The sequence below is a fragment of the Carassius auratus genome, unplaced genomic scaffold (assembly GCF_003368295.1).
Source record: "Carassius auratus strain Wakin unplaced genomic scaffold, ASM336829v1 scaf_tig00216588, whole genome shotgun sequence".
In the NCBI taxonomy this organism is placed as follows: Eukaryota; Metazoa; Chordata; class Actinopteri; order Cypriniformes; family Cyprinidae; genus Carassius; species Carassius auratus.
The window spans coordinates 1-20,000 of record NW_020528647.1 but is presented as its reverse complement, the minus strand read 5'-3'; the positions used below and the strand labels follow the sequence as shown (position 1 = coordinate 20,000).

The 20,000-nt window shown below is 37.5% G+C and overlaps 1 pseudogene; it reads left to right on the top strand.

Annotated features, from left to right (window-relative positions):
• LOC113098627 (cytokine receptor common subunit gamma-like) overlaps positions 1-5,504 on the top strand; it is a 6,200-nt pseudogene extending 696 nt beyond the window's left edge.
• Positions 5,505-20,000: the final 14,496 nt, after the last annotated feature.

The following is a 20,000-nucleotide window of genomic DNA, read 5'->3' as shown; positions in this document are numbered from 1 at the left end:
TGTGTCAAAAAAGAAAAATATGTTTGGTCAATGATTGCATGATTTCCATGATTGTACTACAAAATGTTCATCAAGAGAAAATAAATAATTGTGTTGAGAGAACTTTTAACATTGCACAAAAAATATTATGTTGGCCGAGCAAGAGGGAACAGTGTCAATCGTCTGAGCATGCGCAAATGAGTTCTAACAGGCGGCAGGCTGGAATTTCCCCCACCACGAGTCACGACATTGCACTGGTGAGTACTTTGTGCTGCGAGTTAATGAGCAAATTTAGGTTAAGAATATATCGATTGTCTATCAACAAAGTTTGAAATAGCTTTATTGTGAGTACCTACAGTGATTAGCAGTGCTGGAAAATAACATGTTTAACTCATAAAGCTTAGCATTCCTTTCCAACTGGCATGTGATTTAAAGTCGACCCTAACGGTTAAGCATGACATGTTCCCGTTTAATATTTTTAAATTGTCAATATTTTCAAATTCAATTTGCATTTTGGCTAATGATATGTATGATAATTGACTGTAACAGACAGCTAGTCTTGACAACTTGTGCTTTTGCTATCACAGAGTGACTGATAATTTAGGCTAACATTAGTTCTAACAGTTAGTTGGCATTCAAAGCACGTGTGCCTTCGTGTTAGCAGCTAGTACTTTGCACAAAGCCTCCTTTTGCAAGAGTGAAATAACATTTCAGTCCGATAAAAATAAATAAATAAATAAAAATTGTGCTAACACAAATAAATAGCTGCTAATGTTATCAGATTTGTAAGCTGTTTAACGTTATCAGTTTTCCAACGGTTACATGTTTCCATTTAATATTTTTAATGGTCAATATTTTCAAATTCCATTTGCATTTTGGCTTATGATATATATGATAATTGACTGTAACAGACAGTTAGTCTTGACAACTTGTGCTTTTGCTATCACAGACCGACTGATAATTTAGGCTAGGAAATAATTTGCTTTGCTTTTAATTGTTTGCTTCTGAATTGCTTCTTTCATTACCCACGGGTTTGTGCTGAATTCTTCCGCATCTACCGTATTGACCTGAAGTCAGCCATTCCTGACATCGTTGGACAATCACACCCAGGGGTTGCTAAAGATGTACAGAGCCAAAGCAAGACAGGGAAGGTGGAACAACTGGATGCCCAGGTATGTTAATCATTTCTTTGTATAAAATATAACAGTGTTAAACAGTGTAACATAATTTGCTGATACCTGTTTAAGAGACGAAACTGCCAACAGCTCACTGCTCCACAAAAACTTAACTGCAAAACTCAACATTTTAATTTCAAGGTTTGAGATCTATTTTAGGACTGTTAGAAAACCACTCTCAGTATCTAACCTAAGTAGACTCTGGGAATGTTATTCCAACAGTCTTAAAGGGATACCCCACTGACATTCTTCTAAATATCTTCCTTTCTGTTCAGCAGAAGAAAGAAATTCATACAGGTTTGAAACAACATGAGGGTGAGTATATGATGACAGAACTTTCATTTTTCGGTGGAGTATCTCTTTAAGGGATCTGCGGACTTGCTGCACTTGTTAGCTGATTATCCCCCGCAGATTGTAATCTTAATGTATTTCAGGTAACTATTTCATGAAGTTGGTTGAAATGATGCCTAATGGTGAAAAGAGTAGGTGATCCTAAACTGTTGGTAGAGTATATGTGTAACCCCTTTGTTAATTAAGTGACTTAATAATGTCTTATTGATGGTCTTTTTGGCAGACCACAGATCTAACTACTTCTAGAAGGTCTGCTGTTCCTCGTGGTCTTCCCCTGTACTTGAGAGAGCCAGCTTCAATTTCAAAGACTATTAAGGTAATTAATTTGAATATCTTTATTATGGTATAACTGTTTGTGATGCAGTAGTGATTGCATAAGACATTATGCTTTCAGTCTGACACTAAAAGTCATTTACTGTGTTTCACAGGATACTGAGGCACTGGGGCCACACACAAAGGCCATGAAAATGGGGATCCTGGAAGTGACTGACAGTTTTACCAACTCAGGACCATATCCCACAGTGGTCAATGTGACTGTAGTACTGGAGGAGGAAGTTGTCATGGACAATCTGGGAGACTTCACAAATGCTCTCATGATGCTTGTTTTGGCACTGGTTGAATACTTGTGTATATTTTACTTGAGCCTAACAGGCAAGTTCATATGTATTTAAATAAATACATAAAATGTTCTTTATCAAAGCATAGTGTGTAATTTATTTGAAATAATGAAAAATAGACTACTTTGACCAAGATTAAATATTTAATACAACATTTTATTTCAATTTGAGTCTGCTTGTTGGCTTGTTGTTTAGTCAACAGAAAATATTTAATTGACACAACATTATATTTCAAGTTCAGTCTACATGCAGGGGTAGTCAGCACAACTCAAAAAAGTTGGTTTCCGCAACTTAAATTGGGCCAACTAAAAATTTTAGGTGCAACGGGTCACTAGAAATTTTTATGTTGGAGAGGCATATTTTTTTTACAGTGCACATTTGAAGCACATGGACGTTGTATAGGTATTAATTTCATATGGCCCCGAATGGCTTAATGATTTATGAGAAACATACTGAAATCACATTAAAATAAATGTACAAAAGTGGTTTTATATACACAGAAATCATATCGAATGCCTCTGTGTCTCTCAATATGCTGCATATGATTTTCTGTATCATCCGCACCACCAGGATGTGCTGTTTTATTTCAAATCAAAGCTAAAAACATGTAGAACTGTGCAACAACGTTGACAAAAGAATTACTGAATAAAGTCGTTATTTTAGTTTTCTTCACTTACAAAAAGTGTCCCCATCGTTTCACATAACCCAGATTGCACGTCTGATGGCAGATGGAGTATTCTGATGATGACTTTCATACCTTTTCTGGACCTTGACACTGTAATTTACTTGGCAGTCTATGGGACAGTCTCAGTCCTTCCGGTTTTCATCTAAATATCTTAAATTGTGTTCTGAAGATGAAGAGAGCTTTTACAGGTTTGGAACAACATGGGGGGTAAGTGATTAATGACAAAATGTTCAGTTTGGGGTGGATTAACCCTTTAATGAATGACAGGTATACTTCTTTACATTATAATTTGCCTTTCCTGGTGTATATGACCAATATTAAATAATTTAGAAGAATTTTAAGAATTGGAATGTTTTTGCAGAATGTGGACTGATTTTATTATACCTTTCTATTGGTCTTCAGAAATCATTATAATATGCTGATTTGCTGCTCAATTAACATTTCTGATTATTTTCAATGTTTAAAACAATTGTGCTGCTTTACATTTTATGGGTAAATTAATACTTTTATTTAACAAGGTTGCATTAAATAAATTTAAGTGACAGTAAAGATATTTATAGGCCACTTATAGATTATTTATATTTCAAATAAATGTTGTTCTTTACCAAATAAAGTTTCACAGCCTTCACAAAAATATTAATCAAAACAGTTTTCAGTAGGCCTATTGATAATAATAAGAACCATCAGTAATAACTGATCACAAATAATAACTGAAAATAATTAAGCAGCAAATCAGTATATTATTCAGATTTCTGAAGATCATGGGACACTGAAGACTGGAGTAATGATGCTGAAAATACAACTTTAATCAGAAATAATTAATATTTTAAATTATATTTAATAGAAAAAAACTTTTTTTGTGTGTAATCGGCCCTATTTCATAATATTAATATTTATTGTAGTGTTGATCAAATAAATTCAGTCTTCTTTCAGAAAACGAATAAATAAAAAGTCTTAATTATTTCAAACATTTGATCGCCAGTGTGTAATGCATGTGAAATAGCAAATTATATTTTAATAGATAATAGGAAATATATATTACTTTTCTAATCACTGCAACAAAATTATTCACATTTACAATGCTCTAGACAGAATACATTTGACAATTATTAGTATTAGTAGTACTTTTTTTAAACAAATTACTTACAGAAGAAGTCCTGAATAGAGCTTTACAAACATTCACTCCTAAATTAAATTGTGATGAATAGCATAGCATTAAGAAATTTGAAAAGGCCAGTAGTAGTTTGTATCCCTGAAAACTTATGTTTGTCTTTTAACATTTTCTTATCGTAAACAGAGTTGGCAAGTATTGCTGAATTGTCTCGCCATTCAGCTGCTTACATCTTACCTCAGCTTGCATTCAAGTGGTGCACTGCTCAGCTTCTGTGAACAGTAAATCCTGCCTTCTTCGATTTGATTGGCTAATTCAAACATTTTGACATTGACGAGCGCTTTTGAGCCAGTACACTGAGCCAAAGCACACTAAATTAATTTTAATATTTGACTCAAGTGGGCCATGCAGGCCATTCATCTGAGCCGATGGACGTACATTTTTTATAATTTATTATATATATATATATATATATATGTATTTACGCAATGGGCCAGCCCACATTGGTCAAAACTCCACTGGGAAAAATCCTGGTGCTCCAGATGGCCAGTCCGTCACTGATTGTGTGAATTATTCAATGACTCAGTCATGAGAACATGCCACTTGTTTCTTTCCTGTAGTGATCATTGTAAAAGACAGTCACTAGTCTCCACCTATCGGCTTAATGATGTTACATGTGGAATAATACATTCAGTACAAAGTCCACAAATAATAATAATAGTCATTAGCATTTTTAAAAATGAACTTGTTACTGTGCCATATGTTATATCTTGTTGGGTCTGTTTATTAAATGTTAAAGTGATTTGCTGAGATAACATAAAGTCCCAGTGCTTGACGACTAGACTAATGAATTTCAAAGACCATGTTGTTCAAATTGTTCTTGTAATGCATTCTCAACCTGTGGTCGTCTGACAACCAAATTCAAAACGGCAAAGTTTACATCTCTCTTCCCTAGAACACCACTCCAGGCCCCAGGACCTCCTTCAGTTTGCCTTTTCCTTCCAAAAAACGCTATGAGTTCCTGGTCAGGGCTCGTATAGGGTTATTAGGTGGAGAGTCCAAGTTTTGGAGTGACTGGAGTGAGCCTGTCTACTGGGGATCTTAAAAGACCAACGACACCTCAGGTAACTTAGGCCGTATTACACACACACACACACAAACACATGTTTATTTTTGTGAAAAGTGGGGACATCCCATAGGCGTAATGGTTTTTATAATGTAGAAACTGTATATTCTATCGCCCTTCACCAACCCTACCCCTAACCCTCACAGGAATCTTTGTGCACTTTTACTTTCATTCTGTATGATTTATAAGCGTTTTGAAAAATGGGGACATGGGTTATGTCCTCATAAGTCACCCTCTCCTTGTAATACCTGTGTCATACCCATGTCATTATACAGAGTTGTGTCCTGATATGTCACAAAAACAAGAGCACACACACACACACACACACACACACACACACACACACACACACTATCATTCTCATTCTCACACTTTCTCATAAAAAGCACTTGCTAATAAAAAGCTTTCCTTAATAGGTTTGTCCATTCTTCCAATTGATTCAAGTTCACAGTCACCCTGACTAGTACCATTTAAATTTTCAAGTAATTTTACTGTATAGTTTTGGAGAAAATTAATGACAAAATCACTCTAAAAAACAAAGTGCATTCTAGCATTTGCACCATTACCCATTTTCAAACACTCATCATTTTTTTCTTTATAGGTTTGCTCATTCTTTCAATTGATTCCTGTCCACAGTCACCCTGACTATTACTGTAATAATTTTCAAATATTTTTACTGTACAGTTTCACAGAAAATCAAAGGCAAATTCACCCCAAGCATCTAAATGCATAATCACTTTTGCATCATGTCCCATTTCAAACCCTCATAAAAACATTTTCTTTAGAGGTGTTCTCGTTCTTTCAGTTGATTCCTGCTCACAGTCACCCTGACTATTAACGTATTCATTTCCAAGTCATTTTACTGTATAGTATTGGAGAAAGTTAAAGGCAAATACCTCAAGCATGAGTGCATAAGACTTTTATATTGTCTCATATTCAAACCATCATAAAAATCTTTACTTTTTAGGTTTGCTTGTTCTTTTAATTGATTACTGTTCAAAGTGATCCTGACTTTTTCTGAGCAAATTTACCCCAAACGTCTATGTGTACCTTTGCACTTTTACATCACGTCCCGTTTTCAAAAACTCATGAAAGTATTTCCTTTCTTATTTCAGAAAACATCTTAAGGAATAACAGCACTTTAGACATGCTGCAGTAAATCCCATCAGACTGCTCAACAGTGCCTACTGTGGCTTCAACACCTGTCTTCTGCACACACACAAAAAAATTATTCTCATATTAGGCTTTTGTTTAACTGCATAAAACAAATTCCATATTTGCATTTGTATCTGTGAAATGTAATAACACAGCTTACATAACCCCTATCACAACTTATTTCTGTATATCAGTCTTAATAAAACTCTTGTTTAAATTCATTAGGTTGTATTGCAGTCAATCAATCAAAAGTCTACTGTTATTTTAAGTTGTCATTCAGTCTTGAAAGGTGAATTTTATTATCATTAAATGATTATAGGAGTAAGCTGCAGCAGAAGCTGTGGCAGGACGACACCAAGGAGTTCTGCAGAGGCATGAGGACTACAAATGGTTACAAGCTGTCGGTACAATAAAACAACAACAACAACAACAACAACAACAACAAAAAATTATCCTCTCTCTCTCTCTCTCTCTCTCACTCTCTCTTTCTCTCTCTCTCTCTCTCTCTCAAAGTTCAAGTTCAAGTTGCTTTATTGGCATGAAATTTGAGTTACAGTATTGCCGAAGCATTTAGATACAGAATAAAATATTAAGAATATCAAATAAAACTGTTGAATACAATCAATTATCCCTTTCGTATAGTGTGTATGGTGTATAAATATTTAGCAGCTAGTGTCATTGCCGTCTCATTCTCTCCAAGTATATAGAGTAGTTTCTCTGAGTCATTTAGAGACAAGAATGAAGGATTCAAAGCTTCAAACTGTGGGAAGAATGTTTCTCTTGTAGTGCTGTATTTGGGACAGACCAGAAGGAAGTGTTTCTCATCCTCGGTTTGATTCAGCTCACAGTGTTTGCACAGTCTCTCTTCTCTCGGTAGCCAGGATCTTTTATGTCGACCAATCTCTATTTCCAAATCATGATCACTGAGTCGATATTTGGAAAGGATTTGTCTTTCTTTTAATTTTAATTGCTTGAGTGATAAGTAATTTGCCAGTTTTGTGGTTCTGTTTAGGGCCGAATAACACTGGAGTTTGGTTTGGAGCTCAAATTCATTTTTTAATTTTTCATCATAATTATACTTCAGATTTTTGTCAATTAGTTTCTGAATGTTGGGGTTGTGATTGGAGTCAGACTCAGTTTGGGTTTCCTTCATCAGTTGAAGCACGAGTGTGTTTAGAGGATGAGACACTGTGGCGAGGAGGGCTTTATATTGAACAGATTGAGCGTCAGATTGAGTCAGGTGATGATAGAATTGAACAGCTCTTTTTTGTATTTCTATGTGTAAGGGGTATAAGCCCAGCTCAGTCCTGCAGGCGATATTAGAAGTGCTTCTGTTTACCCTTAGGATGTTTTTGGCAAATTCTAATTGTGTTCTTTCTATTAAACTTTTGTCCCAGTTTTCAAATTTTAATATTGGTCCCCAAATTTCACTCCCGTACAGTAGGATTGGTTTGATGATTGCGTGATATAATTTAATCCATGTTCTAATTGGTAATTTTAATTGGCCAAACCGTGCTTTAATGGCATAAAATGCCCTCCGTGCCTTCTCATTGAGGGCCTTGACGGCCAGACTGAAGCCCCCTGATGCTGAGATCTGGATGCCCAGGTAAGTGTAGATGCTGCTGTGCTCCAGGACTGATATCTGCTTCCCTGAGACCTGGCCTTCTTCTGGAACACCATGACCCTGGTTTTGGCCACTCCTCACAGTACTGTTTCAGCAGGGCCAGGCTGTGCTGGAGACCCTCGGCTGTGGGAGACAGCAGAACCAGGTCGTCTGCATACAGCAGGCACTTGACTTCAGAGTCGTGTAGAGCGAGGCCTGGGATGCTGTCGGAGCGCTCCAGAGCTTCTGCCAGCTCGTTGATGTAGATGTTAAACAGTGTTGGGCTCTCACTCCACGACCCTGCTGGAAGAACTCTGTTCTCAGATTCCCAATCTTGACCGCACATTTACTGTTCTTATACATGGATTCTATAATATCCAATGTTTTTCCACCAATGCCAATTTGTAATAATTTGTACAGTAAACCGTCATGCCAAATAGAATCGAAAGCTTTTTTAAAATCAATGAAACATGTAAATATTTTTCTTTGTTTGTCCTTTAGATTTTTGTTAATTAGAGTGTGGAGAGAATAGATGTGGTCAGATGTACGTTGTTTTGGTAAAAAGCCAATTTGTGATTTATTTAGGATGTTGTGTCTTGTGAGGAATGTCACTATGCGGCTGTTTATTATATTACAGAAGAGCTTAGCTAGACTACTGCCCACACAGATGCCACGGTAATTACTGGGATCCAGTTTATCTCCGTTCTTATATACGGGTGTGATCAGTCCTTCAGACCAGGTCTCAGGGAAGTCACCAGACCGTAAGATCAGATTGAATAATTTAGCCAGAGCTTGAGTTATGGAAGGACTGCTGAGTTTGAGCATCTCATTACTGATGTTGTCCTGTCCACATGCCTTCTTTAATTTGAGCTGTTTAATGTGCTCTGATATTTCTGATGTTGTTATAATCATGTCTAGTGGGTTTTGGTAATTTTTGATAGTTTTCTTCAGATCGTCTAGTTTTCTCTGTGTTTTAGTTTGGGGCTGGTTGAGGTCTGGTTCTAGTGTTTGGTAAAGAGTTTTAAAGTAAGAGCTCCAGACTGTGCCGCTCTGGAGGAATGTGTCTGATTTGGGGCTTTCAATTTTTTTAAAGAGATTCCAGAAATTGTTTTGGTCTATTGATTGACCGATTTCATCAATTTTAGCTTCATAATATTGATCTCTTTTGTTACAAATGAGTTTTTAGCGTAGCGTCTGATTGGCCGGATCTTTATGCTTTTTGTTAGCAAATCGTCGAAGGTCTTTTCTGAGACATTTGCATTCATTATCAAACCACATATTCTTTTTAATTTCTGGTTTGTTTATTCTATGTTTGTTTGGTTGTTTAATGTTAGATATAGTGGCCAAAGTTTGAAATATGAAATTAAGTTTGGATGTTGCTGAGTTTATTCCATTAGTATCTGGAGTGAAATCTGAGGACAAAAAGTCATCCAGTATTTTTAGTATTACAGAGCTGCTCATGTTTTCTTTGAATTGTTCAGCGTTAGATTGGTTCCAGTTGAGTTTTGATTTTAAGGGGCAGAGTTTTTCATGTTTGGGGGGAGATCTGTAGCCTGGTAATACCAGACTCTGCTACTTCACTTTGCTTCGTAGACAGAGTCTGGAATGGCATAATAGAGAAGTGTTTTCTCTCTCGCTAGGGGGCGCTTGTCTGAAGTTTAAAATCATTGGTTACCCGTAGCCAATCAGATACGTTTAGTTATAACGTATGTTATGCGCCTGTACAGCCGCATCGAAGCACAGACATCATGCATCGAACTCAAATCTATGATTGAACTTCCACTGTAAACCTGTTGTTAACACATGATGATGCGAGCGAAATACCGGAGTGAACATAGCTGTAAACGACTTTTGCAGATTGAAAAAGAGTTGAATGTTCTCCATAACAGAGCGAATTGCATCCCGTGTCTCGTTTCCCATTTCCGCGGTCGTTTCGGTGTTCGATTTCTCTAACCTACAATGTAAAACTCAGCGCTAAGCATCTACGTCACGGCTCTCAGCCCGCCCTCTGCTCGTTGATTGGCCCGGCTGTTTTCAGACCGGTGGGAAACAGAAAGCTCTGAAGCTGTATCAGACTGAGTACAGAAGCGAAATGAAATTGAGCGGAAGTAGGAAGTCTGACGTAGTCAGGCTAGGAGATCTGACCCTGTCACAGCACTGTTTCAGGTAAAGGACTGTTTGACAGTGGTCAGAAATGGGAAGTTGAGGTCTGACTGTAAAGGCGTTAATAAAATTTGGGTCAATGTCTGTAATTGAGTAATCAACTACGCTGGCTCCTAATGTGGAGCAATAGGTGAATCTACCAAAAGAATCTCACCTGGTTCTGCCATTTATGACTTTTACAAAGCTTTAACATCTGCTTCCCATTTATGTTGATTAAATTGTCACAACTGGTTCTCGGAGTAATGACTGGTGTTGACTGAGATACAATGTCCCCAAAAATGTGAGCATTATCTGTGGCGTTAACATAATCAATTTCTCTCCCAGTCCTTGCGTTTAGGTCACCACATACAAGAATACTTCCTTTGGACTGAAAGTGCAGGACGTCTCTTTGCAGCTGGAGAAAGCTCTCTTCTTGGTAGTAGGGAGAATCATGAGGAGGAAGATAAACAGCACAGAGGTAGAGATTACTCTGTGGCAGGATAGATTTGATTTCAAGCCAAATCAGGGATTTTTCAGTTTTAACTGTTTTAATCAGGTGTTTTAGATGATCTTTGTGCCATATAAGTATGCCACCTGAATCACGACCAAATTTAATTTGGGAGTTTTTTAGAGAGGGCACAGTGATTTCTCTGTATCCTCTTGGACAGTGCAAGCTCTCATTACTCCGACACCATGTCTCATGAAATATCACAATGTCTATGTCTTTTATATTAATAAGTAAGTCTTGGTCTGCAGTCTTGTTCCCGAAAGTTGAAGAATGTAAACCCTGTATATTCCAACAGCTAATTTTAAATGATTTCATAGATAGATATAGAGAAGTGTGTGTGTATATTACTCTTGTGCATTATTTGACCAGTTTGGAGCAGATGACGTTGAGCAGGTGTCTTATCTGATTGAGTTCGGCGGCTGCAGGGTTCTGTGGCTGTTAGGTTGCTGCGGCGTAGCTCTGATGCTGTGATGGCGATCCAGGGGTCGAGTCCTGTCTGGTTCTTGGACGAGGCTGGATGTTTCTTTGTGGTTGGGAGCTGCTCTGGCTGTGCAGATTTCTGCTGTTTGTTCTTCCAAGTGCTGTGCTTTTCAGCACTCCTGCGAAAAGTTGTACTCCTTTCTTGTTGAGGTGTATGTAGTCATACATGTGATGGGGCCGGATGTCTTTATGGTGTGCCAGGTGAACATTAGGAATGAGTGCACAGGTTCTGGAAAGCTCTACGTTGTTTCCGTGGATCACGTGAAAGGGCACATCAGTCCGTGGCAGTAACGTGGACAGAGTTATCTGAGCTTCTGGGAAACGTTCTGAGGCTCTGATGGCCAGCTCTCGGAGCACAGGAGCCACGTTGCCCTTCGCTGCTCGTAGATCGTTTGTCCCTGTGTGGATTATGATGTGCTTGTACGTTTCATTCAGATTTTTATCAGATAAGATCTGAAGAGCCTTGCTAGAGTTCGGGGACCACATTTTCTGTGCTTTCATTTTTGGAAACGAGTTTCTGGTTGATGTATTTTCCGTTGGAGTCGATGAGAAGAAGGGCTTCTGCTTGGCTGGAGTTGTGAGGAGCTGATGAAGACTGAGGCTGGTCCACTGCAGCTGATTGCTGACTGTCTAGACGAGTCAAGTGTTTAGCATCAGATCCTTTGGAAGATAAATCATGAAGCAGTTGTTTATAAGTTCATCTTTCTTTCGAAGTTCAGATTTCAAGACAGACAGTTCTTCCTGCATTTCTGTTTTAATTTCTGTGATTTGTCTTCTGAAAGTTGATTTGAGTTCCTTCAGCTCTTCTCTGGCTTGGTGAAGTTCCTTTGACATCTGCTCTTTGTTTCTCAGCAGATATTCAGTCTCTTGTTTTAAATTCATCATGTCCTTTGTAAGCTGCTCCAAGTCGCTGTTGTCTTTCAAATTGGACATGATTAATTCTCTTAGATCCACCATATCGATTTCCAGAAGTGAACATTTCTCCTTCATTTTTGACATGGGAGATTGAGTTAAGGCTGTTGCAGTTGTCTTCTTCTGTCTTTTACGGGAGAAGAGTTTGTGATTATATCTGTATGGTCTTGTACAAGACTTGTATTAAGACATGTCTGCTGTTTACTTTGTATAAAGTCAGCTGAAAATGCTCTGAGGGCAGGCTCTGAGCCTTGGATCATGACAGTGCCGTTGTGGTATAAGTTCAGAGCAGTCGTGTCAGGTGACAAACATCAATCGTGAAGATCGCACAGGTGTTTAACAGCGATCACAAACCGGAAGTGTTGGAAAGACTTCTGGATTCTGTTCCTGCAGCACAAGATCGTCTGAACTACTGCAAGTAAGTCTGAATACTTTCACCATTACACTTATTTAGGAGAATGATGAACGCATTTCAGAGCTGGATGAAGCGTGATTTGTTCAGTTATAACTTATACCTGTCTGTCGCCGAAGAAACAAAACACAGAGAAGCAGAAAGATATTAATAAAACAAACTGTTTAAAGACGATCGACGCGTGTTAAAGCATTTTAACAAGTCTGTAAAAAATATCTGTTAAAGTATAGACTAGAAGTCAGAATAATTATAAAAGAGTTGTTTTATTTCCTCCTTTTTCTATTTTAAGTCGCGAAACCGAAAGTATTTCTGTGATCAGATCAAACCCGTTCTTCTGGATAGACCGCTCAATAAACACGAGCAAAACAAATGTTCCTTTAAAGTTCTTAATGACCCGATAGTAATGTTCGTGTAAATAAAGACGTGTGTTGAGAGTGATCTGAAGAGATTATTACATGGCAGTATATTTGTAGCATATTTTATTTGTATATTGATTGCTTGATAACTCAGCACTAGTTATTTTCTTCATCATTTGTTCCTCTGAACTCTCATGATCTTGATCTCATTGTCATGTCCAGGTCATGATGAGCATCTGATCTTCTTCAGAGACACAAAGATCTCAGTGTTGAGCTGTTCATCTGCAGTCTGTCAGAGAAGATAGAAAAGATGAGTCTCTCACACAAACAGAGGTAAGACTGTCTCGGGTTAAAAACAGCTTGAAACTTGTTAAATGTCTAATTTTAAAAATCCTGTACAACCCCAGAATTAAAATGTTTTACATGTTTGTTTCAGGTTGCACATTCAGTGCATAGAAAAAGTAAATCATTGCAATCTGTATCTTTTGCTGTAAGTGTTAAATGAACTAAAATGAGTAATAGTTTTTTAATGACTATAGAGGAGTGCTCTTTGCTCCATAGCATTGAATGACTCGATATATTATGGTTAGGCCTATGAATATAATATTAAGTTTAGATAATCCCCAAACAAACAGAAGGAATCTGAGTGATTTTACTTTGGAGACAGATCTGTAATTATTGAACATAACACGCTGAATGTGTCTTAACTTTCCCTCATGGACATCATCGCATTAATAAAACATCTACTGATACTACAGCAATAAATATTACGTATAGCAGTCAGAACATTGTTTATTCTTTGACTCCGGAAAGATACTGTTTGAATTCAGTTTCTTCACTTTAATCTGTCTTTAATCTCTCAAGTTCATTGTGTCTGTTTGTAAGGATCCACAATTTGGGCAAAAATGGTTACACTTGAGTGATGAAATGAATTTGTAGCAAAAACCTCATTAAATGTAATCTGTAGATATGAAGTCTGAAGAGATGTGTTCCAGCTTTCAGTAAATATGAACTCTTGCTTGTAGAGCTTTCAAGACATGATACAGTAGTGTCCCAAATCAAAAAGATCACGCTTGACTGTAAATCACTGTCATTTGTTTTAGATGACAGGTTTACATGGTCTTGTCAGTGCTAATATTGCTAGAGAAGATATAAACGAGGAAAGTGAGATGACTGAGGAGAATGAAGCTGAATATGGGACAATGGTAGAAATGAAGCTTGTGTTAGATGAGGATGATACTGATGTGACAGAAGAGAGCTTGGACTCTACTGTGATGGAAAGGGACTTATACTTTTCTCTTTTACATTACAGTATATATTGTAGATTATTTTAAGAATTTGTGAAATTGATTGTATTAATGCTTTAAAAAGCTCTCCCTCTCTGTTTTTGTTTCATCAGTGTAAGATCAGACCCACATGTGTCCAGCTCTGTGTCTGTGAAGAGTGACTGGTCAAAAGGTGAACCAATGAAGTTCAGTAAAGAAACACCATCAGCTACTGAAAGGTATTTCATTTGGTTTGTTACAACAAAGCATTAGCTAATTTCTCCACTGGGGTATCTGTGATAGAAAATAAGTAAATAATACAATAAATCACAGAGTTTCTGCTTCTTTCTTCACTGAACTGTGTCTAGAGCTTCTTTACAGTAATACAGTTACACAGACAGACACTAGAGAGCATAAATTCAATAATGAATGTGACAATCAAACATGCATGTGTTCATCTATCTACAGAAATGACCATTTACAACATTATACCTTTTCAAATGAGACTGAAGAATCTGTAGTAAAATATTCTTCCTCTCTCTCTCTCTCTCTCTCTCTCTCTCTCTCTGTTCTTTGTGTCATCAGTGTAAGATCAGACTCACATGTGTCCAGCTCTGTGTCTGTGAAGAGTGACTGCTCAAAAGGTGAACCACTGAAGTTCAGTGAAGAAACACCATCAGCTACTGAAAGGTATTTCATTTGGTTTGTATTATGGCACTAGCTAATTTCTGCACTGGGGTATCTGTGATGGAAATTAACTGAATAAAACCGTATATCCCAGAACAATATCTGCTTTCCTTTTCATTGAAGTCTGTCTGGAGCTTCTTTCCAGTAATACAGTTACACAAGCAGCAGCAACGAGGAATAAATTCACCATAGAGACATGAATATGTACTTCCATCTGTTTAATTACCATTAACATTTATTCATTTAGCTGACGCTTTTATCCAAAGCGACTTACAATTGCTATATATGTCAGAGGTCGCACGCCTCTGGAGCAACTAGGGGTTAAGTGTCTTGCTCAGGGACACATTGGTGTCTCACAGTGGATTCGAACCCGGGTCTCTCACAACAAAGGCATGTGTCTTATCCCTTTTGCAGCATTAAACCATTTCAAACAAGACTGAAGAACTGTTTCTTTCTGTTATTTGAAGAAAATAAAAACTTAGATTTGTACTTATAACTGCAGCATTAACAGCTGATGCTTGCTCTTTGTGTTTGATAAAAAAAAAAAAAAAAAATAGTAGCAAGAGATTTGTCTAATATATTACCTTAACCACATTTAATTTTATTCACCATTTTAACAGTCTGCATTATGAGACATTAGACTCAGACTCCCAGATTAACAGGAAGCTCAAGAATTTCACAGACAAACTCCTAGGAATCTTCCAGGTGAAAAGAATATTAAATTAATAATTATACTTACAACAAATAAATTGGTTATTGGACAATGTTTCTTCTATAAATATTATATAATTTGGACCAAATGAATGTGAATTTGGTTTAATTTTATTCTTGTGCCTCTGTTTTTCTTCTTTGTTCATAGGATCTTGAGAAGAAAATAATCACATTTCTGAAAAATGAACTGGACATGTTTAAGAAAATATTACAAAAAGAGGACATGCAATACTTTGTGAAGGACTTTAATGAGAACAGATGCAGTATGAAAGAAGCAGCTCTTGATCTCACGCTCTACTTCCTGAGAGAGATGAAGCAAGATGAAGCTGCTGATACTCTAGAAGGTAAGAGACTCGTGATCATCTGTAAACACTGTCACTTATAAATGTAGGAGAGAAAATAAGACTAAACAATATCTGTTTTTGTTTCTGTTTAGATGAGCTGGTCTTCATTCATCAGCTAAAGTGTAGCCTAAAGAAGAAGTATCAATGTGTGTTTGAAGGAATTGCAAAGCAAGGTGACTCTACACTTCTGAAGAACATCTACACAGATCTCTATATCACTCAGGGTTGTAGTGAACAGGTCAATACTGAACATGAGGTGAGACAGATTGAAGTTGCTTCCAGACGTCATGAATCACAGGAGATACAGGTTGAGTGCAAACATTTGTTTGAAGCACCTGAACAAGACAAGCAGATCAGAACTGTACTGACAAAAGGAGTTGCTGGCATCGGAAAATCAGTCTCTGTGCAGAAGTTTGTTCTGGATTGGGCCGAAGGAAAAGAAAATCAAGATATCAGCTTCATATTTCCTCTTCCATTTAGAGAGATGAACTTAAAGGAGGAAGAAAAACTAAGTTTGATGGACCTTATAACTCAGTTTTTCCCAGAGACAAAAGGACTGAACCTTACAAGAAGAAATCAATTCAAAGTCTTGTTCATTCTTGATGGATTGGATGAATGTCGTCTTCCTGTAAACTTTAAGGATAATGAGACGTGGTCTGATGTTTCATCACCAGTCTCTCTGGATGTTCTCCTGACGAACCTCATCAAGGGAAATCTGCTTCCTTCTGCTCTCATCTGGATCACCAGCAGACCAGCAGCTGCCAGTAAGATTCCTCCTGACTGTATCGACCGGCTGACAGAGATACGAGGATTCAATGATGCACAAAAGGAGGAGTACTTCAGAAAAAGAGTCACAGATGAGAATCAGGCCAAAGAAATCATTGATCATGTTAAACAATCAAAGAGTCTCTTTATCATGTGCCACATCCCAGTCTTCTGCTGGATTTCAGCCACTGTTCTCCAGAACATTTTAGAGGAGAAAAGAAATAATGTTGTGAAAAACAATCAGGCTGATGATGTCTCCAAAACACTGCAGGAGTCAAATACTGAAGACACTCCTAAGACTCTGACACAAATGTACACACACTTCCTCAGATTTCAGGTCCAGCAGAGCAGACGAAAGTATGAAGGAGAACATACACCAGATGTTTCCTGGGATAAAGATGCCATCTTTTCACTGGGGAAACTGGCATTTGATCAGCTGGAAAGAAACAATGTGATCTTCTATGACACAGATCTGGAAGCCTGTGGTATTGACGTCTATAAGGCATCAGTGTACTCAGGCATGTGTACCCAGATCTTTAAGGAGGAAACAGGGATCGTGCTTGGTACCATGTACTGCTTTGTTCACTTGAGCATTCAAGAGTTTATTGCAGCCCTTTATGCACATCTGTTTCTAAACATCAACAAGAAATATCAAGACTCTACAGAACAGGAAAATAAAAGTGAAACCATGATTGATTTGCTCAAGACTGCAGTGGACAAGGCACTAGAGAGTGATAATGGACACCTGGATCTTTTTCTTCGATTCCTCCTTGGTTTGTCACTCCAGTCCAATCAGAAACTCTTACAGGGTCTTTTGACACATGAAGAAGACAATGAGCAGAGCAAAAAGGAAATAGTTCAGTACATCAAGCAGAAATTAGAGTCGAATCTGTCTCCAGAGAGATCCATCAATCTGTTCTACTGTCTGAATGAACTGAACGACCAAACTCTGGTGAAAGACATTCAGACCCACCTTAGCAAAGGAAGTCTCTCATCTGCTGATCTTTCACCTGCCCAGTGGTCTGCTTTGGTCTTTGTGTTGTTGACATCAGACGAGGAGCTGGAGGAGTTTGAGCTTCAGAAATTCAAGAAATCAGACGAGTGTCTCATTAGATTATCAGCAGTCATCAAAACCTGCAAAAGAGCTCTGTAAGTTATTTAATATATTTTGTCATGTTTTGTTCTCATCTTAAAATTGCATTAATCTACACTGACACTACGGGTGAAACGGTTCAACTTTTTCACGGTTCGGTTTGTATCATGGTTTTATGATAACGGTTTCAGTACAGTTCGCTATGTTTATGAAAAAACTATACTTTCAAACAAAAGTAACGAAAATAAGAATATTCTAACTACAAACAACAGCACAGATAAATACAATGGAGATATAAATAAAAGATTTTTATTAGATACAAATAAAATAAAGTGATTTTTAAGGCAAGGCGAGTTTATTTATATAACAAATTTCCTACACAATGGTAATTCAAAGTGCTTTACATAAAAGAAAGTAAAATAATCATGAAGAAAAATAATAAAACAAGCAATTTTAAAACTTTGAAAATGATTTAAAAATGGACTCATTTAAAATTAATTTAAAACAGTTAGAAATAGAAAATCATTTTACATAAAATTCACTTAATATGTAAAATATAGTGCAATCAGTTCAGACATTGCACAGTGCTCATTCAATAAATGCACTGTTAAAAAGATGAGTTTTGAGTCTAGATGTAAATGTAACTAGTGTTTTAGCACATCTGATCTCTTCTGGAAGCTGATTCCAACTGCGAGCAGCATAGTAACTAAAGGCGTACTCCCCTTGTTTTGTGTGAACTCTTGGTATTTCTAACTGACTTGATCCTAATGATCTCAGTGGTCTGTTAGGTATATTTTCAGTGAAAATATCTCCAATGTATTTCAGTCCTAGGTCACTGAGTGACTTATAGGTCCCTATCATACACCCGGCACAATGCGACGCAAGGCGCAGTGCAAGTGTGTTTGCTAGTTTCAGTCCGGCGCTGTTCGCATTTTACCGTCCAGCGCCACACAGTGTGCATTGACTTTGCTTATTACACACATGGATGCGAATCACACAAATATGCCAAATATTAAAAACAAAAGGATTACAGTGAAAATAATATTGTATAGGCTACATAAATATAAAAAATGTAATGATGGATCGTCATTGAGTGTATTAGAATTAGGCTACCTATTTGCTATTCAGCCTATTGCTACTTATAATGATGAATGAAATTGGCAAATTAATTGAACAATTGTGCCAATACACACACACATGTATGTGTATATATATATGTGTGTGTATATATATGTATGCGTGTGTATATATATATATATATATATATATATATATTAGGGGTGTAACGGTTCACAAAATTCACGGTTCGGTTCGATACGATACACTGATGTCACGGTTCGGTTCGGTTCGGTTCGATACGTTTTAGATACAGCAAAATGTAAAAACATCTCAACTTTTCAGAATGCCGCAAGCGCACCGCGGGTCATGTGACAAGAACTAACCAATCAGCTTCATCCTTTCCCGTAACAACGTTGAGAGCTCAGCCAAGATGAAGGATCAGCTGATCATAGTTGTATATGGATTGCAATTTTGAAATAAATTTAGTAGCAGAGCTACTGCAAGCGATTTTTAGAGCTGCAAACCATTTATCCTTCGCTGAAATTTCCGCGTCTCATGGAGAGAGCACGTCATTGTTGCTTAGCAAAGACAGACGCCTCATGAGCGCTTTTGCCCGAGCGCTTTGGAAAGGAGGAGAAAGACGCGCTTAGCGTTTTCCATGCGTTTTAGGCACGATATGTGAACGGCCCCTAAGGCGCTCGCTCACTCAGCACGCGCTGAAGGCTCGTTGCAAAATGTCGAATGCATTTAACAGACCAGAAATATAAGATCCTAAAATAACCAACAGGTCTGGTGTTTGGGTTGGGATTCCCTGTAAGCTATAGTGTCTAAATGCTGCAGGGATAGTTTGCTGCGTGCATGTTTCTCCTTTTTTTCGTCTTTTCCCAGATAGTACTGACGCATATATCCCAGATATTCCCGCTGGTGTTTTTTTTTTTTTTTTTTTTTGTATTCCCGCTGGTGTACCCTGTCCCTGTCATGTTGCAGATGCGACATACCGTTGTTTTTTTATCCACCACTCTCTTGCCATCACCATTATAGCTTAAAGGGAATCCAAAGTGCACCCAAACACCAGACCTGTTGGTTATTGGAGGATCTTCTCATTTCTAGTCTGTTAAACGCATTGGCTATTTTGCAACGAGCCTTCAGCGCGTACTGAGTGAGCGAGCGCCTGCTGAGTATCCTAACATAAACATATAAGATGGTGTTTTTTTCTTCTTCGGGAGTGTCAGGGGCGTTGCCTGTTACGTTGTTTGGGTTATTGGGCTACCTTGTTGAACGCATATCATTATATTTCTCTCTCTCTCTCTTTTTTTTTTTTTTCAAATATAATTAATTACTCAACGAACCGTTCGGTATACATAATGCGTACCGCGTACCGAACCGAAAGCGTCGTACCGAACGGTTCAATACGAATACGCGTATCGTTACACCCCTAATATATATAATATATATATATATATA